Genomic DNA, 14,970 nt, shown 5'->3' with positions numbered 1-14,970 from the left:
TTTTACTTATGTTGAATAACACCTTATTTTATGAGCAGTTCAATTAAAAGCAACAGGGCTACCCAGGGCATTAGGAGCTAGTCCGTGTGTTCATTGTGGGGAAAGGAATCAGAATGTGGCCCTATGTTATAGTTTTTATATTGATTATTTAGATATATTTTTCCTTATATAAATGTCCATGTATATGTTTGTGTATGTTTATGTATGTACTCAAAGACACACACACACACACAGTATATGTTTTTGTAACTATGGAGATGTCATACAATTATGCACACAGACTCCTACATGAAGACATACACCGTTTATGTGAGTACATATATAAATGACATAAATATGCATGACTTAAAATATATACACCCATATATTTACATGCATTCAGTATATACCCATACACATTTTCATTTATCCAAATTCTTCCGTCAACATATGCCTTCAACTGCCAGTGAAGTCAATGAAATAACTGAGGGTAGAATCTATCCCACAGTTTGTGATCAGTTTATTAAATGCTTTTGCAACCCACACACCTTCTGGGTATGGTGTTCTGCCCCATCTAGTGGCACCGCGACCACTTAGAGTTAAATGAGTATGCTCTATAGCTGTAGCTAACAGGCAGTTGGCTTTTAGCTCATGTGGTAGAGGCTCATGAACTAAACTTCAAAGGACCCAGGTACAATCCTGCCCGCCGACGACCAGGGTCTGTCAGTATTACACTTTGTCATGTTTTGATGAAAAGATCAAGAGTACATGCAGCACCACAAATATCAGTAACTACAAGTCAGGCCATAATGTGCCAAAGGCCAAAATACTGCATCATTACTTACTGAATACATGTGGTACTATATATTTGAAATTTAGTGACAAACATTGTAAATGACCATAAACATATAAATACATTCATTTGATAATGATATGAATGAGAATGAAAACCAGCACAAACAAGCCAAAGGTTATTATGATAATAAAATGTTGTGACTCTTGTGATCATTCTCTGATTCTGTGCATTTCAGGGACATACCAAAGTAGGTTTCAATCATTTAGGAGGCAGAGCAGGGATACCAATTTTTCATACATGGCTTTGGATGAAAATGAATTACGTTTTGAGGACCACATTCACTTCGGAGTTTGCATTAGTGTAAACCCTGCTAAGGGTCCCTAGTGTTCCCATCACACAGCTGTGCCAGTTCCATATGCTGAGGAGCCAGGATAGCCTGAAAAGTGGATGGTGATACCTAGAAAAGGGGGCATGACCATGGTGGCTGGGAAGTATGCGGATTCATGGCTCTAGCATGATTTAAAACTGCTCCTCCCAAAGCCTTAGGGCAGATAGCAGCAGTAACACTATGTAAGTTAAGATAAACCCTCAGGGTTGCCAGGCACTTTTGCTGGTACAGCAAGGTGTAATTTACACCTTCCTGTGCCACTTTACAGAACTTAGTCTTATTGTCTTTTGGCCAGGTATAGTATAAGCAGACCAATACAAACTTGCAAGCATAGTGTAACTTTACTCTGAAGCATAACAATAGTGGAGCCAACTAGTGCTATAATATAGCCTCTTGATCTCCTTAAAAACACACTCCAGATTATTTCTATGCAAACATTACAACTTCAGTTAATTCAAATTTTAATCAGCTGTGACAATGGTAGATCCTATCCCGCTTATTCCTTTCAACCTGTAGGTTGGGTCAGTGTTGGATATAAATATGGATGCTTTTAGTTTATTTAATATCTTCTTTGCCATTATGGTTCCAAACTATGCCTTATGTTTAATGTTTCATTACATTTTACAAATGGATGTTTACATTAACAAGGAGTTTTACACCTCAATACAAGGAAATTACTGAAAAAACATCCTTGTCATTTTTTCTTATGGAAATCACATTGGGCCCCATTCACCAACTTTGAACCAAGGCATGGTGAGGTAATATAGCATCATAAAAATGTTAAATCAATATTGTCAAGAGATGTGCCAACTTTTAAGGTCAGCCATATGTCAGTATTTTGCTAAGGTTTTTTCCACATCTTCATTATGTCTTCACATACAATATATTTATTTTTGTATTCTTTACTTAGATCACTTAGCCAACAAATACAAAGGAAGAGGCCAAAATGTAATCAGGGCCTTAACTAGTTCATTGCATTTTTGAAGAATATTGTAACTTAGTGGGGCTGGAGTGGGTTAGGGGAAATTGGCTATAGTTATAAATTGCTCATGTTAGCAAGAGTTTCTTTTAGATGTCATAGTTCATGCTTCAGACTTTAGCACCACATTAGCTTGGTGCCAAAAGTCATTGATGATATTCCTGTTGGAAGAAATATGATACACATTAAGGTTCTGATCCTGCAATTGAATGTACTGTCATGGACCCTCACACAGATGTGAAGTCCCACAGACATCTATGGAGTTCTGCTCAGGTGAAATGATCAGATGCCAGAATCAAGGCCTAAGAATTCTCAACCTCTAATATAAACTGCTTTACCAGAACAATGTAGGACACTCCAAGAGGAGAAGTTGGCTTCCAGCAGAAAGCATTCCTTCATCTTTTAAGAATCCCTTTTATCAGAGATATAGAGCAGTTTAACCTGTGATTTTCAGGGAGAAAATTTTTCATTCTAGACCACAGCATTCTTTCTGAATTCATAGAATAAGAAGAGATTTTAAGATGTGGAGGTAGCCTGCCTTAGATTGCCAGCTTCCCTGCAGTCAAGAACAATTGGCTCCAAGAGCAGCTTGCAATGAGTAATTTTTGAATGAGGATAAGAGCATAGAAGACAAATAAAAGAAAGAAAATTTCAAGTGGAACTGTCTGGTTCCAATAAAACCAAGTTATTTAAATGGAAAATGCAAAAATATTAGAATTTGCCTAGGATTGCATTCTTTGTTTAGTAATTAGTTCCTGACAAGTTGGAAATATAAATAATTTTTGATTAAACTTTATGTTATGCATATTTTTGTCCATTAAGTGAAAGTTTTATTAGAAGCTTCAGGAAATAATACCACAACAAAGAAAAACACTCATAAGCTTTCTCATATGCAATTCACTAATACATATAAAAGTAAACTTAAATAGAAACATTTGTCACAGATGCCTCCAAATACAGTCAAATAATTCCATTTTTCAACAAATTATCTGTGAATGTACACTTGTGATTAATCCTGACCAGGAAGGTGAGAAGGATGGTTGTTATTCAAGCAGCTAATCTTTCTGCACAATATTGTGTAAAGGTTTTTCACACAACATTCATTTTTCTATTAGAGTTCACCAACTGTTTAATCTTTCAGTTTCCACAATCTGCTCAGGCACACAGGGTGAGCTAGTCAACTCGGTTCTTACGGTAATTTAAAAATAATAATCCTCTTCAAAGCTTTGTTGCATATTGGCAATCACCTCTAATCTCTATCTTCAACATTAGGGCCCGTTCTACTTGAAATGCCATGTAATTGAAATTACAAGCTTTCTGCTCCGCGTGGCAGCCTGCTAGCACATTGTATACCAAACGTACAATAAAAAATAAAAAAACTGTTGAGCTAGTCCTTTCGACATTGAGGTTTGAGCTAAATTATTGAGCTTTCCTATTTACAGAAATATAATACATGGGCAGCAAGGAACTACCCGTGCTTCAGCATGTGAAATGTAAGCAGAAGATTGATTTCATGATGATTCAGGCTGTCTTTTAATCATTGTTATTTTGGGGTGGAAATCTTGGATTTGTGTTGCCAAAAATATTAAAGTCTTAAAACTATGATCATAACTGGCAAAGGAGTAGCCCTTCCTACATTTAAAATTAAATTAAAAAAGAGAAAATGTTTGGAAACTTTAATTTAAAAAAAATCTTGAGGCTTTTTTAATTAAGATTATTTGGGATCAGAGATGCTCCCACCTTTCCCATTATACGGCTAATCCTGCAAAGTGCTGAATGTCTCCTCAGAGATGCTAAGCACCTTCACAGCCTCCACCGACTTCAGTAGGACCTCATGGAGCTAAAGGATTGGGCCTTTAGTTCGCTTCTAGAACTGGGCATGCCTTGGAAATCTAGTAGTAGGATAACATGAAATGATATTTCTCCTAATGCCATTCACCTGGATCAAAATATAGCAGTGATGTTCAGATTAAGGATCTTTAATGTGTCTCCTGCAGCTCTTTGCTATTTATGATATTAAAACACTTGATATTAAAACTTATGATATTAAAACAGTGAGTGATTTAACTATTAAACAAGCTAAGTTATTAACCAATCAGGATGCTTTTACTATGTTATTAACCAATTGTAGTTGATAAAATAATAACACCTGTGTCATAACTATAAAGGGAAGGGTAATAGCTGTCCTGTGTACAGTACTATAAAAATCCCTCCTGGCCAGAGACTCCAAAATCCTTTTCCCTGTAAAGGGTTAAGAAGCTCAGGTAACCTGGCTGGCATCTGACCTAAAGGACCAATAAAGGGACAAGATACTTTCAAATCTTGGGGGGGGGGGGAAGGCTGTTGTTTGTGTTCGTTCTCGGGACTGAGAGGGACCAGACATCAATCCAGGTTCTCCACATCTTTCTAAACAAGTCTCTCCTATTTCAAACTTGTAAGTAAATAGCCAGGCAAGGCGTGTTAGTTTTCCTTTGTTTTCTCAACTTGTAAATGTACCTTTTACTAGAGTGTTTATCTTTGTTTGCTGTACTTTGAACCTGAGACTAGAGGGGAGTCCTCTGAGCTCTTTAAGTTTGATTACCCTGTAAGGTTAATTTCCATACTGATTTTACAGAGATGATTTTTACCTTTTTCTTTCATTAAAAACCTTCTTTTTAAGAACCTGATTGATTTTTCCTTGTTTTAGATCCAAAGGAGTTTTGGATCTTGATTCACCAGGAGTTGGTGGGAGGAAGGAGGGGGGATGGTTAATTTCTCCCTGTTGTAGATCCCAGGGGGGTTGGAACTGATTCACCAGGAGTTGGTGGGAGGAAGGAGGGGAATGGTTAATTTCCCCTTGTTTTAAAATCCAAGGGGTTTGGATTTGTTTTCACCAGGGATTTGGTGAAGGTTTTTCAAGGTTTCCCAGGAAGGGAATTCCTTGAAATGGTGGCAGCCGAACCAGAGCTAAGCTGGTAGTTAAGCTTAGAAGTTTTCATGCAGGCCCCTACATTTGTACCCTAAAGTTCAAAGTGGGGATCCAGCCCTGACAACCTGGACAGTCATTTTGCTGTGAGAATAATTATATATAATAATTATATAATTATATATATATAAAATAATTATTCTCACAGCAAAATGACTGGCCAGGTATTATTGTTTTATTTTATATATATGTATATGTATGTACGTATAGTGCTTTTACCCACCTTGCTTTGAAACAGGAGTAGATGAAAGCCATGTAGGGAAATTTAAGTCTGTGGCAGCAAAGTCCACATGGACAGTTAGTGCGCACAGGCCAATACAAGACAGATTTACACTCTAGCTTGCCGTCAGTTAAGTGTTCTTATAGACAAGCCCTCAGTCAGACATGCTCCCATCCTGCATTATGGAGAGACAGTAGTCTCTTCATAGTTAAGGTTGTAACCAGCTTTACATTATAATACCCGATTATGACACCTCAATAATTTCTGCAAAACTAATCCTGAAGTGTCTTAAATTTCAGGTGAAGCAGTTATGGTGATTTTGAGATATGTATGGTACTGATAAAGAGAAAGGAACATGGAGGACAGGTGATTTTGAAAATATGCATTGGAGTAATGCACAGTCTTAACAGTGTGCATGGCTGATTACATTCTTTACAACGCATGCATGGTTGCAGTTTAAGATTTGCAGAGCAGTTGAAAGTGAGGGTAAACTGAGAGGCATGGACCCTTAAGCCTCTAAAATCAGCAGATTATTTAATGGCAAGCAGCCAGGACACACAGACATAAGCTTCTCAAGGTATTATTATTGAGGGGCCCATACCCTACAGAGTCCTTTAGCTCCTCAGGGAATTTTCAACAGAAAAAGTCAGGACACTGCCAAGCTTCTAAGCTCCACAGGGCACTTTCAGCAAGGGCTTATATTCAGCCTGCCGGCTACTTGAGCTCCACATGGCTCCAGTCAGGGCAGCACATGAGTTGCAGAATTGAATTCCCAGTCTCTAAAATAATTGGCAAAAGAAAAGGAAATTCAAGCATTGAGCACCCAAATGCTGGCAGGCAGGCAAAAACATGAACATCCTACTTAGCTGGTATTATTGGAGACCAATGGTATGGGAGGAAAAGGCCTGGTCAGCGCAAAAGCAGCCGTGTTACACACACAGCTCTGCTACTCGCATGCTGACCCTTGCAAAAGAGTGTAGACATTATACTAAGTAGCCTAACAGTTTACTTCAGTTCAGGGAGACAATGTTGGTCAAAGAATGGGACATGGAGACAGCAGGAAAGACAAACGGGGAGTGAACAGGGTAAGGACAAGGAAGGTCCACACCAAGGAGGCCTCTGTGTTGCTTGGAGCATGGGAGCTGGGATGGAGACGCCTGTGGCACCATCAAGTCAATGCCAGAAAGGGCCCTTTCAGACAGGTGACTCCATGTACAAAACCTGCAGCCTAGCCCAGTGGCCATGGCTGTTGGTGGGAGGAAAGTGGATTCATCGCTTTCATTTCCAGCTAGTTCTTTATATTCCCAGAGCCCAGAATGCTTGTTTAGTACTGCACCTGCATTTCCACACAGGACTATTTCATAGAATCATAGACTTTAAGGTCAGAAGGGACCATTATGATAATCTAGTCTGACCTCCTGCACAACGCAGGCCACAGAATCTCACCCACCCACTCCTGTATCAAACCCCTAACCTATGTCTGAGCTATTGAAGTCCTCAAAGTGTCGTTTAAAGACTTCAAGGTGCAGAGAATTCTCCATCAAGTGACCCGTGCCCCACGCTGCAGAGGAAGGCGAAAAACCCCCAGGGCCTCTGCCAATCTGCCCTGGAAGAAAATTCCTTCCCGACCCCAAATATGGTGATCAGCTAAACCCTGAGCATGTGGGCAAGACTCACCAGCTAGACACCCAGGAAAGAATTCTCTGTAGTAACTCAGATTCCACTCCATCTAACATCCCATCACAGGCCATTGGGCATATTTACCGCTAATAGTCAAAGATCAATTAATTGCCAAAATTAGGCAATCCCATCCATCATACCATCCCCTCCATAAACTTATCAAGCTTAGTCTTGAAGCCAGATATGTCTTTTGCCCCCCACTGCTCCCCTTGGAAGGCTGTTCCAGAACTTCACTCCTCTGCTGGTTAGAAACCTTCGTCTAATTTCAAGACTAAACTTCCTGATGGCCAGTTTATATCCATTTGTTCTTGTGTCCACATTGGTACTGAGCTTAAATAATTCCTCTCCCTCCCTGGTATTTATCCCTCTGATATATTTATAGAGAGCAACCATATCTCCCCTCAGCCTTCTTTTGGTTAGGCTAAACAAGCCAAGCTCTTTGAGTCTCCTTTCATAAGACAGGTTTTCCTTTCCTCGGATCATCCTAGTAGCCCTTCTCTGTACTTGTTCCAGTTTGAATTCATCCTTCTTAAACATGAGAGACCAGAACTGCACACAGTATTCCAGGTGAGGTCTCACCAGTACCTTGTATAATGGTACTAACACGTCCTTATTCCAAGGTCCTTCTCCTCCTCTGTTACTTCCAACTGATGCGTCCCCAGCTTATAACAAAAATCCTTAACCTCCACTCTATTCTCAGTGTTTAGCGGTCCTACTTCTTCTTTTTTTGTTTTCTTCTTATTTATTTGGCTATAGAATCTTTTACTATTGGTTTTAATTCCCTTTGCAAGGTCCAACTCTACATGGCTTTTGGCCTCTCTCACTATATCCCTATATGTTCTGACTTCAATAAGGTAGCTTTCCTTGCTGATCACTCCCATCTTCCACCCAATTGTAGGCTTTCTGCTTTTTCTTAATCACCTCTTCGAGATGCTTGCTCATCCAGCTTGGTCTACAATTCCTGCCAATGAATTTTTTCCCCTTTCTTGGGATGCAGGCTTCTGATTGTTTCTGCAACTTTGACTTGAAGTAATTCCAGGCCTCCTCCAACTTTAGATCCACAAGTTCTTCAGTCCAATCCACTTCCCTAACTAATTTTCTTAATTGTTTAAAGTTAGCCCTTTTGAAATAAAAAAACGTAGTCACAGATCTATTTTTGTTTATCTTTCCATTTAGTTTGAACTGAATTAGCTCATGATCGCTCAAACCAAGGTTGTCCCCTACAACCATTTCTTCTATGAGGTCCTCACTACTCACCAAAACCAAATCTAAAATGGCATCCCCTCTCATTGGTTCAGCAACTACTTGGTGAAGGAATCCATCAGCTATTGCATCCAGGAAAATCTGAGCCCTATTATTATTACTAGCACTTGTCCTCCAGTCTATATCTGGGAAGTTAAAGTCTCCCATGATCACACAATTCCCATTAGTATCTACTTAACTAAAAACATTAACGAGATCTCTATCCATATCCAAATCAGATCTCGGTGGTCCATAGCATACCCCGAGCACTATCCCAGGGGAGGCTCTAGTAGCTTTCTTCCCCAGTGTGATTTTTGCCCAGACAGACTCTGTCTTATCCATTCCATCACTTCTTATTTCTTTACAGTCTACCTCATCACTGATATACAATGCTACTCCACCATCTTTGCCTTTATTTCTGTCTTTTCTAAATAGCACATACCCTTCAATACCTGTACCCCAGTCATGACTACTATTCCACCATGTTTCTGTTATCCCTATAATATCTGGTTTCACTTCCTGCACCAGTAACTCTAGTTCCTCCATTTTGTTTCCTAGGCTCCTCGCATTGGTGTACAAACATCTTAATTTTTGCCAATGTTTGGCAAATGCGTAAGTGAGAAATAGGCAAATGTTTAAGTTTTAATCATGGTGTTTCCCATATAACTCATTGAATGGCGAAGGCAGAGATGTGAAAGAGGCAGATGTTCCAGAGTCTGGTTTCTCTTTGCTTTCTCTGCTTTGAGCAGAACAAGAGTCAGCACATGGAGTAAGCAACTTAATTAAATTCAGTGTCACTGCCAAGAAATGGTATCCATATTCAGCAAAACGTGACTATAACAAGAGACACCATTGTTAGAAAAATCTGTCCATTTCACTCTCTGGCCACAGAGCTTAGGTCAAAGTGTTCAACTGAAGGATGAACTTTAGAGACTTTAAATATGTCTTTTCTCTGACCTTTTGTAATATGACATGACAATTTTGAAGCAAACATCTGAAAAAATACAAAATCATAGCACTATTCCATTAAGGAAGATGAAACTGCCCCATTGCTTATTTTTTTAAGCAAGAAAATTCACAGAGGAGTTTGAACAGGTCCAGTTTGGGCACAACGCTTTTATGAAGGAAAAACAAAAAAGAGTTTGTCCAGGTTTTAAGAAAATAAAAGTAAAGCATTTGAAAGCTTTTGGAGACCGGTGGAACTTCCAATCTTACCAATCAGGCAATATCTCATACACATTCTCCTAGAGACACTCTCCAAAACCCAATGCCCTTAGAATCCTATCCTGCAAACACCCACATGAGTATGTATAGAATCAGAGCCATTCTATATAAAAACTTCACATCAAATGGTTGACTGTGTACTAGCTATATTATTATTAATGGATCATTTTTGTTTTGTACCTTGACTGTGTCTTACAGTATCTAACAGAAATGAAGTGATACTATAATAGCTGATGGACGTATTAGCTATGTAATTGTTTTGTGTAATAATATTAATTAGATTTGACACAGAGATTGAAATGTTAAAGCCAAAATTCAGATTCGAGTGCTTAAAGTTTGTCAGTTAAATCCATGTTTAGTCACCTACAAAAGTGAATTAATTTTCAGAGGTGTGAAGCATTTGGAGCCCTTGTTGGTTTCAGCAGGTACTCAGGTTTGTAAAAGTTGGTCTTAGTGCACTGATGGTGCTACATAAATAATAGTCCATTCAGTTCACAAAGGTACAGGGATGTGCCACTGCTATTAGCAGAGCAGGATCAGGACCTAAGAATAGTTCTTATTTTAGGCCCCAATCCAGCTCGATGCTGACCCAATCCAGCAAAGGGTTTAAGCATTATGTTAAAGTACTGAACATTGAGCACATGAGTAGTTGGGACTATTAACATGCCTAAAATTAGGTTCATGTTTAAGTGTTTTTGGGAACTGAGCCTCATGAGAAAATAGTGGAAAAGAATAGCAAAGTATTTGCAATCAAATTAAGTTATATAGCATTGGAAATACCATATATACTTGTTCATAAGCCGAATTTTTTTAGTAAAAAAGGGAAGCACCGGAGACGGGGGTCAGCTTATGAATGGGTATAGAGAGGGAGAGGTGGGACACAGCCCCGAGGCAGCACAGCCACCAGTTGCTGCCCGGCCTGTCAGGGTAAGCAGCTGGTGTGCCAGGACACTTTGTTTACTTAGATTTACCTCCGTGGCTGCAGAAGGTAAACAAACTATCTCGGACCACCAGTGGCTTATCCTAATGGCCCAGGAGCCAAAGTTTGCTGACCCCCTGAATTATAGGGTCGGCTTATGAACGGGTTATAAAAATTTTCCATTTTTACTTATCCATCTGGGGGGGGGGTTGGCTTATAAATGAACCGGCTTATGATAGAGTATATATGGTAGTCATATTTAATGCACATTGAAGTGTTAAACTTTTATTTTTTCCTAGTACAATCAAGCCTCAAATAGTTCCACAAACGTAATTACCATTAAGGATTTTTTATACATACCATAACAAAATCTACTGTGTGTGTGTGTGTGTGTGTGTGTGTGTGTGTGTTTTCAATAAACTAAAAGAGCAAATGGGAGAAAAAAATATTTAAAGCAATAAACCTCTATAAAACAATTTATTGGGTATTTGTTTTCACAGTAAGAAATACATGGCAAAAAACTGCCTTTTGCAGTTGGATGACTTTCTTTTCATTTGTTACACTTGAATTGGGTTAATTCACAAGCATTTTTTTGAAAAGAAAAAATGTTTTTATGTCAGCATGCAAGATAGAGTTGAGTGAGTACAAAGAGTTGCAACAAAAACAAAAATAATCACAAGCCCTGCTTGTTCCAGGTTCTGAAACAAAAAGTAATTACCATATTATATGGTGTTAACTGTCCAGTTCATGTGCCCCATTTTATATCAGTACATGTCATCTGAGATTTTATTTTTTAATTTCTAGATTAAAAAAAAGTCAGTGAGCTAGAATTAAAGTTTGCCAGGTGAAGTATTTTTGCAGAATTTTGTTATCTTGAGTAAAAAAAAAAAAAAAAAAACCTGTCTCACTGCAAAATTACATAAGCAAAAGCCAAGCATTTCACCTTGGTATCTTTCTTATATGAAATGTATATACAAGCTGTGTTAGAAAGAGGTCAGGAATGAGAATTTCCAGCTGAGGTCATAAACTGGGAAAGATCACTAGGCATATTTTAAATAAATTCAATTTTAGTTTAGATACAACAGCAGAAAACTGGAATTGTGAGAAGATCACGTTATTGCTTAAAATACATCAATTTACTTGTCACTAGTATTTATTATTTGCTTAGCACCAGTGTGTTTAATGTTGTACAGTAGATAAAATAAAGTCCATCTGTCCCCCAAAAGTTTATAGTCCCACAAACAGTTATTATTGGGAATAGTACTTACTACTGTGAGCAGCCCTACTGAAGTCACACTAGTCTTATATTGACTATACTCAGGTCCTATCACCAGAAGTGAATGTTAGCAAGACTGAGCCCCAACAGATAGACAAAATATGGGATGCACTGGGAAATTCAGAGATTGGGATAACTTAGTAACTTTCTTGTTTGTTTTCTGGTGATTGGATATTAGGTAAAATTCTACAGCAAAGAGAAGGAGAGAGACCAGTAATCTTTAGATATCTCACTTTACAATATGCCCTTTCCAGTTTTGACATACAGCAGTCTTGACAGACTAAACAGAGTACTTCATGTTTGACTCTTAGAAAATTCAGTAGGGATGAAAACCTAAAACATTAATAATAATAGTTTATTACTAGCTTGTTAGAAAGTTAGTCATGTTCTTTATTGTAAAACAGAAATGTAAATGTATAATTTATCCTATCTCTTTAAGGGTCCAACAAAAACATAATGAGGTAGTTTTTCAGATGGTGTAAATTGTATTCAATGGAGCTATGACAATTTATACCAGCTGAGACCTACCCCAAGATTTTCAAAGTATTTGGGCATTGCTTTAGGCAAGTCCAAAGCAAAAGGCTGAAGTGTGGGTTCCAAGTTGTGGATATTGAAAAGAACTCCTTTAGCTCTCCTCTCAGTTCCCACTCTTTGCCTAAAGACCCTTCTTTTCTAATGTTGGTTGATTTGTCCCACAACAGGTCATTCTTATTAGGGGAGGAGGAATTAAAACAAACTTGTCAAATACAAATAAGGCTACAGAGAAATTTCTGCTAAAGACCAGTTTAAATGCCAAAAGAGTCATATTACTGCATTTGAAGACATTCTTAGCATTAAATTCGGCAAGAGTGGAACTGGATTAGCAGATTTAGCCACTCTTGTGTGTGTGGATATCCAACTGTGTGACTATAATGGAAAAAATGGTTCAATTTCTGGGAAGTCTTTGATTAACATAGTTATTGTTCTCTGCCCTCCTCAGCTTTTACATTATATGTATAAGTGTTTTGGGGCTATTTATGTGGAAATAAATCAGTGTGTATATTCTGAATAGATGATTTTGAAGTTACTGTATATTTTTTATCCTCACTTATTAATCTATCTTAGGTACATGGTAGGGTGGGCAGATGCCGGTTTTTCGACCAGAAAGTCCGGTTGAAGAGGGGACCTCACAGTGTCCAGTCAGATCTACTGACCGGACACTCAAAGTCCGGTTACTGAGGGTGGTGGAGGTGGCAAGGCGCTGGGTCATCACACGCCAGCCTCTACTCAGCCTGGGTCACCTCCTACCTGTGTCAGGTGGCTGCAGCTTCCAGCCCTGGCTCCGCAGGCAAGATCCTCCTGACCCGGGTAGGGGGGTGAGGGATAGGAGAGGAAAAGTAGTGAGAGATGGGGAGAGGGGAGAAGAGGAGTGGACAGGGTGGGGCCTCAGAGGAAAAGGCAGGGCCTCAGGGAAGGGGTGGGGGAGGGACAGGGCTTTGGGCAGGAGAGGGGTGGTGCCTTGGGGAAAAGAGGCAGGGCAGGGGAGGTTCCGGCACTCCTGCTGGAGTGTCTGGTTTTTAAATACTACCAAGCTGGCAACCCTATACTATGGTAAAGGGGATCCTATAAGTATCTAAGTGCCTTACATTATTTAATGTACATATTTGTCCTCAACACACCTGGTAAGCATTATCACCATATTGTTCCAATAAAGAACTGTCACAGTGAGTAACTTACCAAAAGGAAGTCTTTGGGGAAGTGTGGTGGAGTGGTGCCCCACCCCCTGAGAAGAAGGGCTGAACCAGGCCCCAGAGGCTGCGCAGACCAGCAGCCAATCAGCCAAGGCCTGGGAAGAGCCAATCAAGGCAGGGAAAGAGGCAGCCAATCAGGGCCAGGCTGGGTCCTATATAAAGGCTGCCTAGTAGAGGCGAAGTCAGTCAATCCCTGACTAGTGAGGAAGAAGGACTAGCTCCTGAGCTAAGGAACAGGACCTTGGAGAGAGCAGTGCTAGGCAGGATTGGGGAAGAGGAGCGGGGCTCCAGCCTGGATACCTGCCAGGCTGCGGCCCTTGCTAGAAGGGGTCGAGAAGGTGCATAGGGCCAAAGGAGAAGTGGCCCACGGAAGCTAAGCGGGCAAGAGCAGAGAGGAGGACGACAGAGGTAAGCCGCCACTAGAGGATCCCTGGGTCGGGACCCAGAGTAGCAGGTGGGCCTGGGTCCCCCCCCTTCCACCCTGACATTGCCCCTGGCCACCGAGGAGAGGGGCCGAGACAGACCGCGACCCACCCCTAAGACTAGGGCCTAGACTCTAGGGTTGTGGCTGGCCACCGAGGCAGGGGCAAACAGAAAGACTGTTGTTAACAATGCCCCCCCGGAATGGGGTGAGACCAGAGTAGTGGGCACTGCCGGAGGGCAGTGTCCTGAAGCGGATGAAGATTGTCCTGAAGAGGACACTGCTGAGCAGGGAGCAACGCGGGTCCCAGGACAGCAGAACGGAGATAACGGGCGAGCTACCACGTGTCTAGGGTGCTCCGCAGCAGTCAAGAGCTAATTCCTGGAGCGACCAGCAGGGGGCACCAGCCTCTTCCCTCCTTCATTAAATTAAATTTAAAAAAATGCTGACCATGGACGCCTCTCCTCCTCAGCGCCTGCTATAATTTTTGCCAAGGTGGAAAAATTAAAAGTGATAGTCATGGTTTTCGATTCAATACGAAAAAAAAGAAAGTGAATGTATTACAGTGCTTGCTGTTAGCTCTATGTGAAGAAGAGCATAACCGGGGACATTAACAGGAGCCTCAAGCCAACCCACAAAATTCTCCTATTCCTTTGGCAATACATCTCTGTTCCTATCTATCTTACAGAGGTGGTGTCAGGCTTAAAATCAGTTCAAGTCTGTGAATTGCTCTGACATCATTGGATGTAAGGCACTGTAAAAGCTAAATATTATTTAGTGTTATTAGTATTTAAGGGGTTGTATGATCATAGACTACAGATATGTTAATTCTTAGCAATAGGGCCCTTCTTTCCTTAGCTCAAACAACAACTGGATTGGCTTACGTTTCATTTGGAGAAAGGGATTCATTAAACCTTATCTGCATTTAAGGGAGATAACAAAATAGAATTCCTGTATCTGAGCAGCACTTACTACTAAATTAAGCTTCATGCTAGTATATCATGAAGTAAATTTCTAAACTTCACTAGTAGGAGGCAGTTGTTTACTTTTTAGTTTAGTTTCTGTTTTGTTTGCTTGAGAAATAGTAATTTACTTGGGCATATACTCTACTCTCAGTCTTTACACATGGCCACTTTGGACTTCAAATAGTT

At 40.1% G+C, this 14,970-nt stretch overlaps 1 protein-coding gene across 4 annotated transcripts in view; it reads right to left on the bottom strand.

Annotated features, from left to right (window-relative positions):
- C2H8orf34 (chromosome 2 C8orf34 homolog) overlaps window positions 1-14,970 on the bottom strand; it is a 234,015-nt gene that overhangs the window by 31,227 nt on the left and 187,818 nt on the right. The window lies entirely within an intron of this gene.

The sequence above is a fragment of the Trachemys scripta genome, chromosome 2, assembly GCF_013100865.1.
Source record: "Trachemys scripta elegans isolate TJP31775 chromosome 2, CAS_Tse_1.0, whole genome shotgun sequence".
Lineage (NCBI taxonomy): Eukaryota > Metazoa > Chordata > Testudines > Emydidae > Trachemys > Trachemys scripta.
Note: the sequence above shows the minus strand (reverse complement) of the source record. Positions and strands in the feature narration are given on the sequence as shown.